The following is a 19832-nucleotide window of genomic DNA, read 5'->3' as shown; positions in this document are numbered from 1 at the left end:
TGTTTTCAAGACATCACAATTAACATCAGTGGTACGGTCATACTCAACTTATGGGATGTTACCACGCCAGTAACCAATTTTGTATACAAAACCCCAACATACCCACTATAATTGTATTCTTACAAATACTCAATAACTGCTTTGTATATATTTAATTAAGTGAGGTTTTGTAAAAACATTTAACAAAAAGAGGATTACTCACATTGCTATTATAAGGCTTTCCTTTGTGACTTCCTGGTTATAATCTAATTAAATAAACAATGCACACGTGTTAGTATAATAACCCATTTTAACATTAGTAATACCTTCCCCGAGACGGTATTCCAACGACTACGTCGGGCAGAACCACGACAGCCGTTACGGAACCCTAGATCAATCGGGCAGAGTATCTAATACGTATCCAGGGGTTATGATACTTACAACGAGGCAGAGCTTCGCTAATTAGGGGGGTATAATACCCGAGTATTATTTCTACTATTCAGAAATTGTGATTGAGAAATGAAGAATGAACGAATTCAAATGAAATCCGATGCGTTCTTTATATAGGTGCTGAAATTGGTTCCCACGCGGCCCGCGTAAAGAACTGGCAAGGCTTACGCGGCCCGCGTCAATGCTGGGTCAACGCGTAGCTTGTCCTGGTCATAATCTAGCCTCGCCACGATGATGACACGTGTCATCACCAGGCTGCGCCACCAATTGGGACACTCGCGGCCCGTGTAAACTAACGGTGTGGCCTTACGCGGCCCGCCTGAACTAAAGAAATGAACGAGATCAGGTTTCAACCCTCATACCGCCCGCGTAAGAATTGGGGTGGGTCTACGCGGCCCGCCTCAACTTACTATTTCTTGTTTTTCATTTATTTTTAATACTATATTATAATTCGGGCTCGGTTTTCACATATGGGATGTATTTTAGAAAGTGTAGGGTGTCAGGAATGTTTTAGGAGGGTTGTTATATTTTGGGTACAACTCCTGGATTATTTAATAAAATATATAATGCACTCACATTAAGTATAGTAATCCAATTCCACTTTATCCCTACGTCACGAGACAGAACCCCAACGAATTTAGGCAGAGCCTTGACATACGTTACGGGGCCCTACGTCAGTCGGACAGGGTATCAGTGATCAGGGGTTAAAACACTTAAAACGGGGCAGGGCTTTATTATTATTTTTAAATAATAAAAATAGAATTAAAAGAATAGAGAGTGAAGAAGTTTGGCGAGCTTTTGAAAGGAATGAACATCTTCAGCCCATATTTATACTTGAAAATGGGACTTGGAGTGCACGGTTTATTGTCCACGTAAGCTTTCAATTAGATTCCTTCTAATTTACATGTATACTCTATTCTTTATTCACTTAAATGAAATTTTGAATTCTTTTATTATATTATTGTCATACGTAAGTTGTTGTGATTATTATTATTATTATTATTATTATTATTATTATATTTAATTATATATTGTCCATGTGAGTTGATTTTTATTATTATTATTATATTATTAATTTATATATTATAATTAATTTAACTGCTTCACTTATTTGGTGCTTATAACTTCTAAAATATGACGTTTTATAAAATAATAAATATGCCATTAGAACGAAAATAATTTTATCTACATTTTGAACCAAGTTTCATTAGAAACAAAGTAGGTTCAAATATAATGTATGATTATTAAATGGTTCCTACGCTTGCCCAAAATACCTCATATTTTCCTTGGTCAACTTACCCACGATGCATCCTTTTAATAACGTAAGTTTTTATACATTTTATATATAAATAAAAATTTTGGGAATGTTACATCCTCCCCACCTTGTTTTAAATCTCGTCCTCGAGATTCCCTGAAATATAGATGAATATTTTTGGTTAGTTTAGTTTCAAGGTATATTTTGGTCTTTGTTTTGAATTTTACTTTACATTGACCAGAACTATTTTCTATGAGATTCTTATCCTTGACTGAAATATGTTTTGTATTTTAACACAGCTTTTAGTTACAGGTTTCCTAGTGCGTTAATAATTGCAAAGGAAATTCTTATACTTTGATGGTGTCCCAACTTAAAGAGTTCCCGTCGTTCATCTTGTCGCACGAATTTCAAGAAGGATGATCAAACGAAATTGATGTCGGAATTAGAGACGTATACGAGAGATTCCTAGTAAATAAGTCTAAAATTATCATTGACACACTTGTTCGTGATTTATCCCTAATTGTCAATCAATATGGTATTTGGATTTCCTCATAGATATACATATCTATATACTCATATATTTCACATACTATAATATACACACCATTCATCAGGTCAATGTATTTAACAGATTGATATTTCCAAAAATAAGTTAGACATCCAGTCTTGGTACTATTTAGGGAATTCCATTAACATAACATATACCTCATCTCACCCGGTCTTGCCGGAGAGGTACCCCATCTTACCCGGACAAGCTGGAGAATCTACCAGTCTTGCCGGAGAGGTAATTATCATTGTATTTCCCTTAAATAGATTTTTTCTCAAATCATGATTTTAAAAGGACATCATTTATTATGACTTATGTCAAGAAACTAGGAAATTAGTATTCTCATGATGGATCATACTCTAGAACTGAGTAGTATTAATAAACAAGAAATAATAGTGGCCAAGTGTTATTGCTTATTTATCATATAGGCACTGTTCTAGTCATCATCCTCACGGGATACCAATAACCATCACACTTTATCTACGCAAGTAATTGGCTTATCTCAAAGCTTTATACTAAGGCATTTTTCTTAGATTCAAGTCTCAATACTATCCTGGTTGTTACCAGTGAATATCAATATCCTAATTCTTTCATTTAAGCATATATATTATTATGGTTGTGGCTTTCTTTTGCTTGGAAAAATGGAGTTTTGACAAAATATCGTTGTCTCCATCGACTCTATGATTTGGTTCAATGTAATGAGTATACTTACAGTTAACTTTATTAGATTCCATCACAAGGAATATTTTATTGAGACAGATGGCATTTTAAAATATAGTAGGTTTCATGGTTTATAATGACTTCATGTTTTCATATGAATCACCAATGATATTCTCTCTTATGTTTATCTTACAGAAGATATTATATTGGGTATACCATCAAGAAATTCCATTGGATATATGCATATATGTGTATAAAATTTTAAATCTCTAGTTAATATTAAACTTACGGAATATATACACACATATATAAAATAATAACTATACATCCGATGATACCAATCATCAAGATTATTTCCATGACTTTATTTTATCCTTTTATAAAAGTAGTATATCAAATATAATATTTTGGAATTAAAATTTTAGGGAAATAAATTACTCAAAATATAAATTTTCTGGACTCATAAGAACAATTTCATTTTTAATGGGTTAAAATATACCAGGCGCCCTATTTATATTACCTTAATAATTTCTCCTCAATTAACCATCTATATATTTATTTCAATTATCACATTCGTACATTTTCCTTTATAAGAATCCATTATAATATATATTTAAGATTGAGAGACATTATTTAGAAGTATATGTGCATATGTGACCCATGACATTGTATTTATGGGTTACCAAGATATATATATATATATATATATATATATATATATATATTATACATAAATTACTTTCTGTAATTGAAAACTTTAGTTATAATAATATAGCGGATATATATATGAGATATGGTACATAACATTAATTTATGATTTTGCTCTCTGTAGCTTACTTCATCTCATACTATCAAAGTATGTTTATTTTATATTCAAAATATGTTAAGATTAATACTTTACTTCGTATATATTCGAGATTTATTTTTCAAGTATTTAACTAAATAGATCTTGTATAGATTCACGTACCCGACTTTATAAAATTTATTTGTGTCACGGTTACATCACTGATATTATTACTACAGTTATTTTATGAGAACCTCCATCTTTATTATTGTTATTCTTTTAGTATTAAGTTTAACCAATCACAATTCAATTTCATAATATTTTTAAAGTATGAGAACTTCGAAACTACTTAAGGTAGGTTTAACATTCAATTTATCAACTCAACTCATTTACTAATAGTGTATTATTTAACTATTATACATCAGCTAGCTGACTTGAATACTTTTCTTTATAATTTAGGATACACAATCCTATAATTAATATGACTGGTTAATCTTATAATCTTATATTAATTATTTCCAGGCATAAGACCTATTCTAAACATACCTTAACATTAAAGATTTGTAGAAATGCTTTCAACGTTTAGTTAGGCCTTTCTACGTAGTCCAACCAACCCAAATCAAGAATTTAAATGATTTTATTTAATCATTAATATCCATCATATTCATTTAACCATTTATTTTATTGCTAAGTATTTTAATAGAAATCTTTTTCAAGTAATCCCAACATCAGTTATTTCATAAAATTTTAAAGTATGAAGTCTTATGGTCAACTGGTTACAAACCATAAGGGATAAAATGAAGTGGTAAAGTGGTACACCTGGGTTTCAAAACTTGTTTTGGCTTAATCCACTAAAGCAATCTTTTAAATTTTATTCTTAAAATCCTTTTGGTTAATTTAATAGCTTTGGTTCTATAATATTATTAAAATCACAAAGGTTTAAAGTTTTATACCATATATTTCAATTTGTATTTTAAACCAAAGTAAATGATTGGTTCCAAAAGGGAATCATAAACATGATTGCTTTATTAATAACTAACTTAGTTTGATGTATATTATAATATTATTTGAGTAGGTGGTATTAATTATTACAGACAAATTTCTAGTATAAACATTTGGGTATAATCATAAAAATAGATTGATTAAAAACGGTGAACATTGCGACTTATTTAATTGTATGTTTATTTATTCCAAGAAGTACTTATGGTAAGTAAGTTTGACGTTTCTAAAATTGATTCAAAATATATTTGAGTAATATACATGTATTAGAATATGTATGTATATCCCATACAATAGTAATAGTAATTTATTTAAAGATATTACAATATTAAAATTGTAATCTGATTTTTTTTTATAAAGTTATACAAAGGACAAACGAACTAAACACACATTTGTTTCAACTATTTTTATGTGGGGCATCTATTAAATTCTAGTTTGAAAAATAAATATTTAGGAACATTTTAACGTGCTAGGTAGAATAAATAAATAGATACTGAATTATTGATTTAAGTAGGATAAGAAAAGATGTTTTCACTGTTGCAATATCTTTATTTCTAAAATTTAATTATCTAATTTCTTTTATATGTATCGAGTGTTTAAACCATCAAATCCATCTTTTCTTTCCTTTTATTATACATCATAAAATTTTTATTACTTTCTTTTTAAATATAATATTTTAAATGATAGAGAATGAAAACCTGATTATTTATATATGATTATCATGATATATATAATGATCCTTTTGATCATACCCTTTTTTTATAGTTTTAAATGTATAAATTTTACATGTATCATAATATATATATATGAATATATATATATATATTATATACACATATATATTACTAATATATAAATTTAAATTATTTAATTCATGCGACAAAATTAATTACTATAAAAAAATTGGCATTACTTATAATACCAAATGTATAGAAATGTTCAAATTGATACAGTTAAAATATATTACATTTAGATACCCTTAAAATTCATAATACTTAAATCCATATAGACTAAATATTTGTATACGTATATATACATAAACCCAGTGTTGTATAATAACTACTTAAAGTGCATTATTAGTATACTTATAAGTTTATGATTTTAACAATTGAATGAATTTAAATACATTTTTATAGGTATACAAATGATTTGTATATTTTATATGTCACACATATTAAAACATATATTAATAAATCGTGTAATTATTTTAACTGATCAACTCCGATTTCCAGAATTATATATATATATATATATATATATATATATATATATATATAGGGGATCGCTAAAATGAAAACCACCTCTAGTTGTAAAAACCATGAGAACCACTTTATGGCCCTTAGATCAACTAGATGGATGGATGTGATTAAAAGTAGTTAATATTAATATTAAAAGCTTTTTGTCTTATTATGTCTTTAATATTATAATCCAAAAGGGTATTTAAGTAAAATAACTCTATTTTGTCTTTTTATATATATTAATTTTAAATTACCTTTTTTGTCCTATTCATTAATTACTTTTTATTACTTTTATTTTGTAAACATAATTTCTTTATTAAAAATATTTTTAAATTCAGATTTTTTTAAAAGATTTTTATACTTTTTACAATTTAAATTTTACGTTAAACTTTTTACGTTTTTTTGACGCGCCGTTTTTTTTACGCGCCGTTTTTCAAGCGTAACGCGCCGTTTTAACGCTGTTTTTTAACGCCGTTTTTTAACGCGCCGTTTTTAACGCCGTTTTTTACGCGCTGTTTTTTACGCGCCGTTTTTCACGCGCCATTTTTTACGCGCCGTTTTTTTTAAGGCGTCGTTTTTCTTAATCGGCGTTTTTTTAACACGCCGTTTCTAATGCGCCGTTTTTAACGCGCCGTTTTTTAACGCGCCGTTTTTTAACGCGCCGTTTTTAAAGCGCCGTTTTTTTAATGCGGCGTTTTTTTAACGCCGTTTTTAACGCGCCGTTCTCAATCGACGTTTTTTTAAACGCGCCGTTTTTAACGCCTCGATTTTTTAACGCGTCGTTTTTTAACGCTGTTTTTTACGCGCCGTTGTTCACGCTCCGTTTTTCACGCGCCGTTTTTTACGCGCCGTTTTTCACCCGCCGTTTTTTTGCGCGCGTTTTAACGCGCCGTTTTTTAAAGGTGTCGTTTTTCTCAATCGGCGTTTTTTTAACGCGCCGTTTTTTAAAGGTGTCGTTTTTCTCAATCGGCGTTTTTTAACGCGCCGTTTTTTAACGCCGTTTTTTACGCGCCGTTTTAACGCGCCATTTTTTTAAGTCGTCGTTTTTCTCAATCGGCGTTTTTTTAACGCGCGGTTTTTTACACGTTTTTTACGCACCGTTTTTCCGAAGTTTTTTAACGCGCCGTTTTTTTCAAGCGTCGTTTTTTTAAACGCGCCGTTTTTCCACGTTTTTTAACGCGCCAAATTTTTTACATGCTTTTTACACGCCGTTTTAACACGCCGTTTTCCGAAGTTTTTTAATGCGCCGTTTTTTTGAAGTTTTTGAACGCGCCGTTTTTCCGAAGTTTTTTAACGCGTCGTTTTTTACGCGTTTTTACGCGCCCTTTTTTCAAGCGTCGTTTTTTAAAACGCGCCGTTTCTCCACGTTTTTTAATGCGTCGTTTTTTTACACGCCGTTTTAAACACGCCGTTTTTTTCACTTTTTTTAACGCGCCTCTTTTTGTACACTTTTTACGTTTTGCGTTAAAAATTTAAACTTTTTACGTTTTACGTAAAAGTTTTTACGTTTTACGTAAAAGTTTTTACGTTTTACGTTAAACTTTTTACGTTTTACGTTAAACTTTTTACGTTTTACGTACAACTTTTTACGTTTTACGTAAAACTTTTTATGTTTTACGTTAAAAATTTAAACTTTTTACGTTTTACGTAAAAGTTTTTACGTTTTACGTTAAAATTTTCACGTTTTACGTTAAACTTTTTACGTTTTACATTTTACGTTTTACGTAAAACTTTTTACGTTTTACGAAAAACTTACGAAAAAGTTTACGTAAAACTTACGAAAAAAATTTACGAAAAAAATTTACAAAAAACTTACGAAAAAGTTTACGTAAAACTTACGAAAAACTTTTTACGTTTTACGTAAAACTTTTTAAGCGTCGTTTTTAACGCACCGTTTTTTAGTCCCGTTTTAACACGGCGTTTTTTACGTCCCGTTTCTTTCGCGGCGTTTTTATGCTCCGCATTCACGCCCCTGCCGTTTTTTCACACGGTTTTTTTATGTTTTACAATTTACGTAGAAAAAGTTTACGTTTTACGTTAAATAGTTTTTACATAAAAGTTTACGTTTTACGTTAAAAAAGTTTACGTTTTACGTAAAACTTTTTACGTTTTACGTTTTACGTAAAAGTTTTTACGTTTTACGTTTTCCGTTAAAAAGTTTAAGTTTTACGTTTTACATTTACGTTAAAAAGTTTACGTTTTACGTTTATGTTAAAAAGTTTACGTTTTACGTTAAAAAGTTTAAGTTTTACGTTACAAAAAAATGGACAGAGTTTCCTCTGTTTTTGGACGCCCCGACAACACAAGTTGTCGTTATTTTTCAAAATTCAACAATTACTCAACAAATATGTACGTATAATCAATTTATATAAACGAAATAATTAGTAAATCCAAGTAAATATTAACTAATAATTCGTCAAATTATTCAGTTCGAGCTTGTTTTACACGGTAATAATTTAAAACTAATAAGATTTCACGCCGTTTAAACGTTTACCGAGTCTGGCTTTGACCGTCGTTGACCAGTTGACCCGAACCGGTCAAACCTGACTTTGACCAGGTTTGACCAAACCCGATACTTTGATTGTTAACCCGTAAAACCCGAACACTAGTCTGAACCGTAACTCGAATCACCGCCAAACTTGAAGCTGAGCCAACTTGAATCTAACCCGAAAGAAATCAAAACAAAGCCAGTTGAAGATGATAACCACCACCTCTGCCGCCACTGTAAACGGAAGAACGGGGAGGTCACCGGGCGTCTACCGCCGTCGCTGTGAACATCATCAACAACACCATCATCAAAAAAAGTTTTTTAAAAAAAAGAATAAAATAAAATAAAGAGAATCGGGTGGGAGTGATACAGGAAGCTGGTAGTAAACAAGAACACCACCGCCGCCGTCACGGCGGGGCTGCCGTTGCCAGCTCCGCCGCTTCCCTCTCTCTTCTTCTCTGCTCAAACTCTCTTGATTCATCTTCACCTTCTTCTAAGCTCATCCATCATTGGAAAAAACGAGAAAAAAGGGGGTGGCCAACGGAAATAGGGGATAAAACAGGGGGTGTTTGGCTGGTGGTTGTCGCCGGAAACAGGGGATAAAACAGGGGGTGGTCGGCGATGGATGAAGGAACTGGGTAGTAAGGGAGGAGGTGGTTGATTTGGTGGGTAGTAAAGAAATGGTGGTTGATTTGGTGGGTTGTGAAGAAACGGTGGATGAATGAAGGCACTGGGTTTTTTAGTTGAAGCAATGATTGGTGGAGAGTGAAGAAAATGGTAGTTGAAGCAATGGGACGAAACTTCAAGAAATGGTTTTTTAGTGGTGGGGTTTTAGGTGGTTGATTTGGTGGGTAATGAAGAAATGGTGGATGGATAAAGGCACTGGTAGTAAAGGAAGAAGATGGTTGGGTTGTAGTGGTTTCAAATGAGGAGAGAGAGACAAAGAAGTGTTTTTAATAAATCTGACATTTTTAAAAGCTGATGGTTTTAAATGTGGAGAGAGATAGAGATTTGACATTTTGGGTAAATGACTAAACTACCCTTTTTGTTGGAAGAATATGATTGGTGGAGAGTGGTTCTCATGGTTCTTACAACTGGAAGTGGTTTTCATTTTAGCGCTCCCCTATATATATATATATATATATATATGTATGTATTTATTACAAACTACAACTGGAATTCAAAATATGCTAGTGATTATGCATCCATAATTTATTGTAGTCTATCTAGGTTATAAGAGTATTATGCTCAAACATCTCTTTATGTAAGGTTTATTCTATCTCTTTCCTCTACTAGGTTGTTTATTTAATGGGCAAAGTTTCTTTAAAATTTCTGGCTCATAGGTGGCATGGGTGCTGGTACTAGTTTGGCGGTTCAACTATTTAATATAAGTTAATATTTACTGCTGTAGTGGCTAACATATGGAGATTTTCCCATTGTTCATCTAATTCATCTTCCCATGGTAGATTATTGCCTGATTCCTGAGTTTGTGTATTTATTTCCTTATTAGTTATCACTTCCTTTGGTTGTGATTTCTTTATTTTCTTTATTTTCTCTTGACTTTTTCTAATAATCTTACTTCTTTTCTCAGTGGTAAATGGTTTCTCAGACTGTGCCTTACTAATAAATATTCCTTCCTTAATATCTGCTGAGTATCCTGAGGGATTTGGTTGAAATGAGGTTCCCTTATCTTTTTGTGAACTATCTAATTGACGATAGATGTCCGAAATTCTTTGCTTACCCATACTGTAGGCTAACAAATAGTCAAATAATATAAAACACATAATTACATAAGTTATTTCTTAACACATAATTTAAAACTTAAGTGTCAGCAGAACACTTCTTTGGCTTGAACCAGTGGCATAGCTCTGATACCACCTTCTGTCACAACCCCCGATCCCTAATCCCCGGGAACGGGCGGTCGTGATCCAGTTTCGGTGGTATCGGGTATTGTTTAATTTGGCAGCGGAAATTTTCATCAGAACCGTAGTTAGGAAATATGTAATCAGAGTAAACCACCATATTTTATAACATTAAACACATGGGTAAAGCCCAAGTTTTCAGTACACACATTTTCATAGGAATAAATCCTATTTTGTTTAGTAAAAACATCTATTTTATTTTAGGTAACTTTATTGCCACTTTTCCAAGCCTTCAGTGCTCTCCAGCTGGCTTTTATTGGCTTCACACTAAGTTACCTGAATCACGTGTTTAAAACATTTTATCAGCAGGAAATACTGGTAAGTGAATCCCAGTTTAATCAAGTTTTAAAATAACAATCATTTCACAGTATTGAGGGCGCATCCGCAATTACATTTGTTTTCAAGACATCACAATTAACATCAGTGGTACGATCATACTCAACTTATGGGATGTTACCACGCCAGTAACCAATTTTGTATACAAAACCCCAACATACCCACTATAATTATATTCTTACAAATGCTCAATAACTGCTTTGTATATATTTAATTAAGTGAGGTTTTGTAAAAACATTTAACAAAAAGAGGATTACTCACATTGCTATTATAAGGCTTTCCTTTGTGACTTCCTGGTTATAATCTAATTAAATAAACAATGCACACGTGTTAGTATAATAACCCATTTTAACATTAGTAATACCTTCCCCGAGACAGTATTCCAACGACTACGTCGGGCAGAACCACGACAGCCGTTACGGAACCCTAGATCAATCGGGCAGAGTATCTAATACGTATCCAGGGGTTATGATACTTACAACAAGGCAGAGCTTTGCTAATTAGGGGGGTATAATACCGGAGTATTATTTCTACTATTCAGAAATTGTGATTGAGAAATGAAGAATGAACGAATTCAAATGAAATCCGATGCGTTCTTTATATAGGTGCTGAAATTGGTTCCCACGCGGCCCGCGTAAAGAACAGGCAAGGCTTACGCGGCCCGCGTCAATGCTGGGTCAACGCGTAGCTTGTCCTGGTCATAATCTAGCCTCGCCACGATGATGACACGTGTCATCACCAGGCTGCGCCACCAATTGGGACACTCGCGGCCCGTGTAAACTAACGGTGTGGCCTTACGCGGCCCGCCTGAACTAAAGAAATGAACGAGATCAGGTTTCAACCCTCATACCGCCCGCGTAAGAATTGGGGTGGGTCTACGCGGCCCGCCTCAACTTACTATTTCTTGTTTTTCATTTATTTTTAATACTATATTATAATTCGGGCTCGGTTTTCACGTATGGGATGTATTTTAGAAAGTGTAGGGTGTCAGGAGTGTTTTAGGAGGGTTGTTATATTTTGGGTACAACTCCTGGATTATTTAATAAAATATATAATGCACTCACATTAAGTATAGTAATCCAATTCCACTTTATCCCTACGTCACGAGACAGAACCCCAACGAATTTAGGCAGAGCCTTGACATACGTTACGGGGCCCTACGTCAGTCGGACAGGGTATCAGTGATCAGGGGTTAAAACACTTAAAACGGGGCAGGGCTTTATTATTATTTTTAAATAATAAAAATAGAATTAAAAGAATAGAGAGTGAAGAAGTTTGGCGAGCTTTTGAAAGGAATGAACATCTTCAGCCCATATTTATACTTGAAAATGGGACTTGGAGTGTACGGTTTATTGTCCACGTAAGCTTTCAATTAGATTCCTTCTAATTTACATGTACACTCTATTCTTTATTCACTTAAATGAAATTTTGAATTCTTTTATTATATTATTGTCATACGTAAGTTGTTGTGATTATTATTATTATTATTGTTATATTTAATTATATATTGTCCATGTGAGTTGATTTTTATTATTATTATTATATTATTAATTTATATATTATAATTAATTTAACTGCTTCACTTATTTGGTGCTTATAACTTCTAAAATATGACGTTTTATAAAATAATAAATATGCCATTAGAACGAAAATAATTTTATCTACATTTTGAACCAAGTTTCATTAGAAACAAAGTAGGTTCAAATATAATGTATGATTATTAAATGGTTCCTACGCTTGCCCAAAATACCTCATATTTTTCTTGGTTAACTTACCCACGATGCATCCTTTTAATAACGTAAGTTTTTATACAGTTTATATATAAATAAAAATTTTGGGAATGTTACAAAAATAATGTCTGAAGAGGTTCCTGCTTCAAAACAGCAAGAAACTGACACAAGATTGATAAGCAGGCCTCCATCACCAAACTCATCAAAAATAAAATCTCTCTCAAGAAACCCGCTGAACTCAAAAATACTAAAGTGGAAGTCTGATCAAAAGACCCATGTATTGACCTTGCTCAAGTCCAGTGGAGTAGTTGAACACATATCAAGGGAGGATGCACTAGGCCTGAGTGTAGCTGACCTCCAAGATCTCTTAGAAGTTCAACTTTGCAGGGATGAGAATGATGAAGATTCCCTGAACTATGAATTGCAATTCAAGGGGCAAGTTAGGGAAATGTTGATGAGACAATAAAGATCATAAATAATGAAGTGTTTTGGCATCATCTATTCTAGAGGGAGATTGTTGGTCCATGCTTTCAAACCCAGAAAGAACAGATGATAAGGAAAGCCAAAACTGGTTCAGAACAGTTGATCATCATAAGCAGAGCTTGTACAAGACTTTCCCCTTGACAGTGGTTTACTAACACCTGATAGACTACAAGCACCGATCAGCACAACAACTGTTAGCCAAAGACCTGATCTGATATAAAGACTGAAGCTCTATCTACTGATCTCTCCCAAGCACTGTTGAAGACCAAAGCACTGCCCATTCAAAGAACTGATCATCCTTTGAAGAAAGCACTGATGCTCAACATCAGTGCTTAGACTACAACAGTGGAATGGAGAATCAGTGGTTTATGTAATCAGTGTCTATTTTAATCAGTGTTTATATAGATCAGTGTTTAGAGTGTGTTAGGAGGTTAGATATCACTTTCATGGTGACATCAGCAAAGATGCTCAGTGGTTTGTCTGTACTATAAATAGAACAATACTCTGTACTGTTCCATTAGCTCTTTCTTCACAATTCATTCTGTACGAACAAATTACTGAGCTCAGGCTGAGGGGGAGTCTAGTGCATGCATGCATTTGTTTTGATTATTGTAATTTGATACAATCATTCGATTCAATGGAAAACATGTTTGCTTAAAACTATTCTTCCTTGATTGTGTAATCAAAGTTTATTTCCATAATTCCGCTGCACTTTAAATTCTCTGTTTCATCTTCATTTCTAATTAAACTACACAATCTAAGAAACTCAGATCCTACATAGAGGAATTCCCCTATGATTATAATAGACATGCATTCACCCAATGTTTTAAATACTGGTATGTATCGTTCGATAATATCGGATATCGGACACGGACCCGGTACAAAAAAGCCGGTAAAACTATAATAGGTATTTGCTATATATACAGTCGGTAAAATCGATCTTACCAATTCGAACCGTTGAACCGGTTTGAAAAATCTTCAAATTTTATTTTTATATTTTATTAAAATATGATATTAAAGTAATAACCGACCTTCCATATTTTCAATAATTATTCTAGCATTCCCAGTTCTTGTGTACGTTACTCACAACCTTCCAATCTTCCATATTCAATCGTGAAATTAATGCATTTAACACTGAAATGCTATAAACCTGCTGTACAGTTTTGTTGAGAAAAATTTTGTTGAAAAATTGAGTACTTTTGGATTATTTTTTGATTAAGAATTAACTTTTGACTTATTTTTTTTATTATGGAATCATGTATATACGGATTATCTTTTAAGTTGAAATCGTATTTTTATGGACCTGCAGGATTAGTTAGTAAACCTAATATGATTTAAAAACCAGTTTTTAAACATTTTATTCACCAATAGTATCCTTTTTTTCTATGATGTGAAAAGTTACATAACATGTAGAAGACTTGTTAATAATAGGGGTGTAAACAAGACCAGAGGCTCGAGAGCTACTCGTTATCGGCTTGGATGAGAGCTCGAACAACCCGAAAGGTGACTTTAAACTATTAGTACATTGATCTGTGACTTTGTGTAAACAACAGGGACTAATTATGTATTTAACTCTAAATAAGAGTTAAATACATAGTTAGTAGAGTTAACTTGTCAGGTTTTATGTCCATGTTTTGGTTAACACTTTTCAGTTAACACATTTCCAAAATACAACTAATTAAACTTGTCAGGTTTTATGTCCATGTTTTGGTCATTATTCATAAAGGTTTGGTTATCATTGTCAGGTTTTAGATATACAACCCTCCATTGTCAGCAATTATGTCAGATTTTATAGCTTTGTTTTGGTCATGTTTTAAGACTTGCATTATACTGAAAACATGCATAATAAAACACTGCCCCACATCAACCCTGCATTATACCCAAATACAGTCCGATTCAAATTAAACATTCATGGATTATATTTCATTAAAAAGAACTTAATACATTAATACATTAAAACTGAAACATCCAAAATAACATCCAACATGATTACATTAAAACCCTACATGAACATCCTACTTGAACAAGATAATGATTGAAAAAAACAAGAAAGATTAAAACTAAAACCCCTAAAAATAGACAACAACTAATCATCAAATATACGTCCTTCCATCTAATTTCATCCTTCAGTTCATCCAACTTGTAGGAACTGCAACTATTATTTGGGGGATCAAGAAGCCCCCTTTTTTGTGATACATGTTGGTTCGTGGGAGGATCGATCCACACAAAGAATTTGCCCTTGAATCTCTAGAATACACACATTTACACTTACTTCTCTTCACCCATAAACAAATTACCAAATTAGGGTTCATAAACCTACAGTTTGGGGACACGTATAAAATCGACATTCTGGGTTTTGAGCTGGGTTTTGAGCAGTCTTCGAAGTCTTCACCGTTGCAGGTCTATGACGTGCTGTCGTAATACACGCAATATTAATCCAATTACAACTACTAGATAGCAGTAAATGGGTATCGAACACAGGGAGTTTGTGGAAAATGTGTTGATTCTATAGTCTTGCAAATTAACTACAATTAACCTAATGTGTAGAAATTAAAGATCAAGAGTTGAATTGTTTGATTTAAAAAAACTAAGTTATTAACTAATTGCTAATCAAGATTGGATTTTTAATTCAGATTATGAGAACAATGACCATCTTAGGATTTAGTTTCTTTTAACACTTGTGCAAAATTCCAACTAGAAAGAGTTACATAGACATAACTCGTGTATAAACAATTGTTGTGATAAAAGGGAACAAAGTACTCGGATTATATCAATGCGAGGTCGTTTCCCGATGATCAATCAATCAATATCCAACACTAACCCTTCCCGTGATATCTCGATTGTCAACGACACCAAGAACGTATGATTTAGACTAGAATTGAAATACCAATTAACAAACTACAATCAACTATTCATACACCATGATAATCAAAGCAAACACACAAAGTTATCATTCTAGAAATTAAGGAAAATCACACAAGAGTTGTAGAGAAACCTTCACCTAAGATGATCACCACAAATTTAGCCGGACATTGTTTGGTTGATCATCATAACATCAAAGTTCAAGTTCATACGAATCAAAAACCAAAAAAGAATGTTTAGAATTATTCCCAAATGATATCCAAAGCTAAAATTCGCCCACCAAGTCCAGAGAAATGTCCCCAATCATGAATCCATAAAAAGACACTTGAAAACGGTTTTAATTGAGCAGTTACGTCTTTTCCTCGTCACCTCTACCGTAACTTACGGTAGCCACCATAAGTTACGGTAGCCTTCAAACTGCTACAGTGAGACTCTACTGTGGTACGGTAGAAAATGGGAGTTTCAGGGGCTACCGTAATTTACGGTAGCCACCGTAAATTACGGTGGACCCCTGATTCTTCTATTTTGTTTCTTATTTCCTTCCATGCTTGACCCATTCCACTCCAATCCATCCAAAGCAGCAATTTATCCATTTTAAGCTCCAAAACGTACCTGAAACATAAACAACTGTAGTCATCTAGTTCAAGATAATTACGCGATCAAGTGAGGGATAAACTTGTCTTTTAACACCATTAAGGGTTGTCCTATGGACCACCCGTCACATCCCCACACTTAACCGTTGCTTGTCCCAAGCAACTCATCAAAAACCTTTTCAAAACAAGCGATCAACATAAACCAAGCACAAACATGATGTCCTTTTACTAACCCTTTCTTAACACCCAAAATAACACACCCCTCGCTATATCTCTCCTCTCGGCAACAAGTAAGCACTAGCAATTATGAGCTAGACACACAAAAGGCAAACGGGTGATTGCACAACTATATGCTTGTACCTAAATCGGTCCTTCTTCTAACAAGTGCCGAACATGAATACAAATCAAAGGGGCTTTAAGGTTGTAGCGTGGCTAGGTGTACGGGTAGGAAATGGAATATATATGAAGTAGCGAAGAACTTAACCCGGTCTTTTATTACACAATAAAACAAACAAATAACTACCAAACTTAAACTTCTATATACAAGACAACTCAACATCATTTTTTTTTCTTTTTCATTGCTTTTTCCATTTTTTTCTTTTCTTTTCTCTATTTTTTTTAAACACAGCCAAAGCAAACATTCAACATAACATCAAACGTATCTACACACTCCTAAAACACTACTAACACTATAAGACCAGGTCAAGTCGGGTAAGTTTTTGGGTAACTAGCTAAGGGGTAACAACTAATAGGCTTTAAGCACAAAATGGGCAACTAAATGTCCAAACCCCCGCCCCTCTCACTACCAAGCTCATATATATAATTAATGAGGTCCAACCCCCCAAATCCCACACTCGCACTCACCAAAACGAGGCTACCTAATTGCCCTTATCCTTTCTACATTCATGTTCAACTAAAGATTCGAACCATATTCAAGCACAAGTTCTAATGCACCCCCACCTGTTGCCACTCTCATCAAAGACAAGTATTATTTATATACAAGTGTGGCTTCAAATCTCACCAAGAATAAAGGGTATTAAGGGTTGCCGGTGCGTCACTTGGGGTTAGTCCAAGGTGTTCAAATTCACCCAATATTTTGCTTGATTTAAATTTTTTTCAAAAACCTCAAAATTTCCCCCCATCCCCACACTTGGGATACATTGACCCCAATGTATGGTTTTGGGAGGATTTGATCGCTAAAGCTCTTTAACATCAACCAAAAGCTCATAATCTCAAACCACAAATTTCTTTTTGGTATTTTTTTCATTTTATATATATATTTTTTTATTTTTCTTCTTTAAAACATCACACCACCAACTCACATAACCCAAAACATAACATCACAAACTAAACACCACCCATCCACCCGACCATAAACATAACAAACCAACAAATATTCACAAAATATACAAGAAGGAGCACGACCTGACTAATAATAGCGCGGCTGAAGAGGCCCGAAAAGGGAAGACATCATCTCATTCCATTCTCCGAAAGCAAATGCACTGCTACCACTTCCACTTTGTTGCGAAGCTCCTTGTTGTTATTGACGTGGGTCCATCCACTGTGAATGATGGAGCGGCGGGGTCGGATACGATACACTACCATCATATGGTGATAATGACGCATAATCTACCGGAGGTGGATCCACAACCACGGGCCGCCCCGCATGCCAATCTGCATGCATCCTTCAGGCTTGATCATCATTGTATCGGTTATTCATCTCTAACTCATGGGAATAAGCATGTGCACGGTTCCATGATTCGGCTCAGTCAAAGTTGTGCTTTAGGGCTCGCTCCATACTAGCACTCATCATTGTTTGTTGATCAAAGAAAGTATGCTCCGACCTCGACCATGTATCAAAAATGGATGCCGGAGGACGTTGGTTCTCAATGACCTCTTGCATAGTACCATCGTATGCCCAATTCGGCTCGTATGAGCGCTCCGTATAGTCAAAGAAAGCACCACCATGTCCCCGAATCGGGCCCCCTTGGCCCACATCCATATGCTCTCCATGAGGCTCATCCGCATAATCTTCATCCCCACTCGGGGGTTCCGCTTCACTCTCCGGTTCATCCTCTTCACCCAGTAAGAGTGCCCTTGCATCAACTTTCAACGCTCTCCATCTTTGACCCTCCGATTTGAGCTTGTGATATCTTTCCGCTTGATTGTAGGTCCATCCAATACCCATCCTTTGTATATCAAAAGGCTTGTGCCTTTTCGATGCTCCTCTATCCTCCGATGTGATCGCTTTAAACTGCTTCAACAACCCCGTAATAATTCGGCAATACGGGATGATGCTCCTCCCCACTTTGTTTCGGCATATTCAAAAATGGTTCATGATCAAATACCGAATCGGAAAGCGAGGAGACCCATGGAGCAACGAATAAAGGACTGGTATCTCCGGAAACCTTACCTCTTGCTTATCTCCTCTTTGTGGAATGACATTCAAGATGCAAATAGTTAGTAACAATTTTGCTTCAATCTTCAAGTTTTTTCGGTACAAGATGCCACTATAAGTACCAGGCAAGAACAAGGCCGCTAACATGTCATTCCACCTCGGATGTTTCTCCGGTTTAATCAACAGATCATCAAGACTAGGGATTGTGTAATCACGAGCAGGTAGATTGTCATATTTCGCCAATTTCCATAGTGTATCGAACGACATTTCCACCTTTATCCCATTAGCCTCGCCCGTCAACTTCATCTGCGATGGCCTATCATACTTGTTGCATTTCAAAGTTGCCATCCATTCTTGAATCTCGTCCATAAACAAGTTCTTGTTGTCTTTGTCGTAACAACTGAGCGCCGCCTCCCATCCTAGGGCGCGAAACTGGGCAAACACATTAAACGGCCCTAACTCAACTTCTCTAACTTCCCTCTCACAGATAAACGCAACAACTTTGTTTTTTAACCGGTTCATTTGATCATGAAATAGTGTCGGCTGCCACTCCTCTGGCTGATCGTCCAATGGACCCGATTCCCACCTTGGCTTGTCAGCCCGGTTCAACTCCATTATCTCATCCTCCTCACTCTCACTATCATCATCCCTACCCAAATACCTCCTCTTATTCGGTTGTTGTTCCGGTTGTTTGCCATTGCCTTTTGAAGAAGAACTAGCTCCGCTCTTTCCTTAGTTCTCACCATTTTCCTACACACATCACAAAAACAAACAACACAACCAAACACAAAATCAGTTCCTTTTTCTCTAAAACATCCCCACACTTGCTTGTTACTATGGTTGTAGATGCTAGTGAACACAAAATTTTATAAATCATTTTCACAAAAATTGGGCATGGTGCCTCTACAATGTAGAGGTTCCCAAAAGTTCACAATTTTACCATCAATCCTACATCTACAACCATAACAATGATCAAGTAACAATTTTTTTCATGACAAAAATATGAACAAGCAAGTGTGTATGAACAAGTAGCAAAAATAACCTTCATCTTCACAATGCATCATCAAAAGTAACAAATAAACATCACATACCTTAGATTGAAGATGCT

General features: G+C 34.4%; 1 long non-coding RNA gene across 1 annotated transcript; it reads right to left on the bottom strand.

The window, feature by feature from the left end:
- Nucleotides 1–8293: 8293 nt before the first annotated feature.
- On the bottom strand, nt 8294–9320 carry LOC110902699. Its single transcript, XR_002571342.2, has 2 exons — nt 8771–9320; nt 8294–8680 (listed from the first exon to the last, which is right to left on the bottom strand). It is a non-coding gene; the product is annotated as an uncharacterized LOC110902699 (long non-coding RNA).
- Between the last annotated feature and the right edge of the window lie 10512 nt (nt 9321–19832).

Source organism: Helianthus annuus, chromosome 13 (assembly GCF_002127325.2).
Source record: "Helianthus annuus cultivar XRQ/B chromosome 13, HanXRQr2.0-SUNRISE, whole genome shotgun sequence".
NCBI classification, from domain to species: domain Eukaryota; kingdom Viridiplantae; phylum Streptophyta; class Magnoliopsida; order Asterales; family Asteraceae; genus Helianthus; species Helianthus annuus.
This window is presented reverse-complemented; position numbering and strand designations above follow the sequence as displayed.